The sequence below is a fragment of the Propithecus coquereli genome, unplaced genomic scaffold, assembly GCF_000956105.1.
Source record: "Propithecus coquereli isolate 6110/MARCELLA unplaced genomic scaffold, Pcoq_1.0 Scaffold225, whole genome shotgun sequence".
Classification (NCBI taxonomy): domain Eukaryota; kingdom Metazoa; phylum Chordata; class Mammalia; order Primates; family Indriidae; genus Propithecus; species Propithecus coquereli.
The window spans coordinates 2,956,858-2,958,295 of NW_012147745.1; positions in this window are offsets into that span (position 1 = coordinate 2,956,858).

Here is a 1,438-nt window from a genome sequence, read left to right on the forward strand (position 1 = left end):
TTGGAATTTTAGTACATACAGGGCCCTTCCTCCCCCTACCACTCCCTTCCCCCCGGGATGAGTTCTCAGCCACCTGCTGCCCCTGCCCAGTGACCTCTGTCACCCCCCATCCTGGAGGGGCTTTGGCATGGGCACTGAGAGGGCAGCAGTTGTGCCTGTGCTCCCTGTGTGCTAAGTCACCCGGCAGGCAGGGTCCTGGGTGCCTATGAGGGTCTGCGCCTGCCCTGCTAATATTATTATGCCTGATGGAATGTAACTTTAAATAGCAAATAAAAAAGCACCAAGACAGGTTGAGAGGATGGTAGCTTGAGTCAAAGTTATAAGTGTGCTCATCACCCAGATACTGTATATTGTACCCGTTAGGTATGATTTCACCCATTCCCCCTTCCCGGCTCCAGCCTGCTTGATTTCTGCTGAGTTTTACTTCCATGTATGCACATGAGTGATGACCGGTTAGTTCCAATTTAATAGTGAGTAGATGTGGTGTTTCTTTTTCCATTATACTGATACTCCATCCGGATTGTAACAAAAGGTATTAATTCATTTTTTATGGCTGAGTAGTATTCTGTGTTGTACATATACCAATTTTATTAATCCACTTGTGAATTGATGGGCACTTAGGTTGATTCCACATCTTTTGTAATTCCGAATTGTACTGCAACTATCTTTTTGATAAAATGACTTTTTTTCCTTTGGGTAAATATCCAGTCTCGGGATTGCTGGATCAAATGGTAGGTGTACTCTCACTTCTTTGAGGAATCTCTATACTATTTTCCATAAAGATTACGCTAGTTTGCAGTATCACCAAGAGTTTATATGTGTTCCTTTCTGTCTGCATCCACACCAGCATCTATTGTTTTGAGACTTTTTGATAAAAGCCATTCTCATTGGGGTTAGTTGATATCTCATCGTGGTTTTGATTTGCATTTCTCTGATGATTAGTGACATTGAGTATTTTTTCATATGCTTATTGACCATTAGTCTATCTTCTTTTGAAAAGCTTCTATTCATGTCTTTTCAATGGGGTTGTTTGATTTTTTTTTTTCCACTGATTTGCTTGAGTTCTTTGTAGATTCTGGTTATCAGCCCTTGATCAGATGTATAACATGTGTAAGTATTTTCTCCCATTCTGTAGTTTGTCTACTTGCTCTGTTGATTGTTTCCTTGGCTATGCAGAAGGGTTTTAATTCAATAAGGTCCCATTTATTTATTTTTGTTGTTGCTGTGATTGCTCTTGGGGTTTTCATAAATTTTTTATCTATGCTGATATCTAGAAGAGTTTTTCCAACATTTTCTTCTAGAATTCTTATGATTTCATGTCGTAGACTTAAGATTGTAAAACCACAATGAGATATCACTTTTCTCCAGTGAGACTGGCCTTTATCAAAAAGTCCCAAAACAATAAATGTTGGCGTGGATGCGGAGAGATAGGAACACT